The sequence below is a fragment of the Priapulus caudatus genome, unplaced genomic scaffold, assembly GCF_000485595.1.
Source record: "Priapulus caudatus unplaced genomic scaffold, Priapulus_caudatus-5.0.1 Scaffold693, whole genome shotgun sequence".
NCBI classification, from domain to species: Eukaryota; Metazoa; Priapulida; class Priapulimorpha; order Priapulimorphida; family Priapulidae; genus Priapulus; species Priapulus caudatus.
Window position 1 is genome coordinate 158,600 of NW_014577754.1, and position 392 is coordinate 158,991.

Sequence of the window (392 nt, forward strand, 5' to 3'; positions counted from 1 at the left end):
AAACAATGATGATGATGCATTCAAACAATGACCAGTGATGATGCATTCAAACAATGACCAGTGATGATGCATTCAAACAATGACCAGTGATGATGCATTCAAACAATGACCAGTGATGATGCATACAAACAACAAACAATGATGATTTATACAAACAATTTTTATGATGCATAGAAATAATCCTGATGCATACAACCTCGATAATACGCACCTACGCACAATAATTCACTAGCTTAATTAAACGAAAATAAATACCCGTACGTTGCGGTGGCCCGCAGCTACAGTTTAACGCTGGTCAACGAATTTATTTGCGAGTAGTAGCAAGTAGTACGCAACTTTCCATTTGCGAACCTCACTTAATGGTATGTGCTACTTGTGACTCACCACTTACG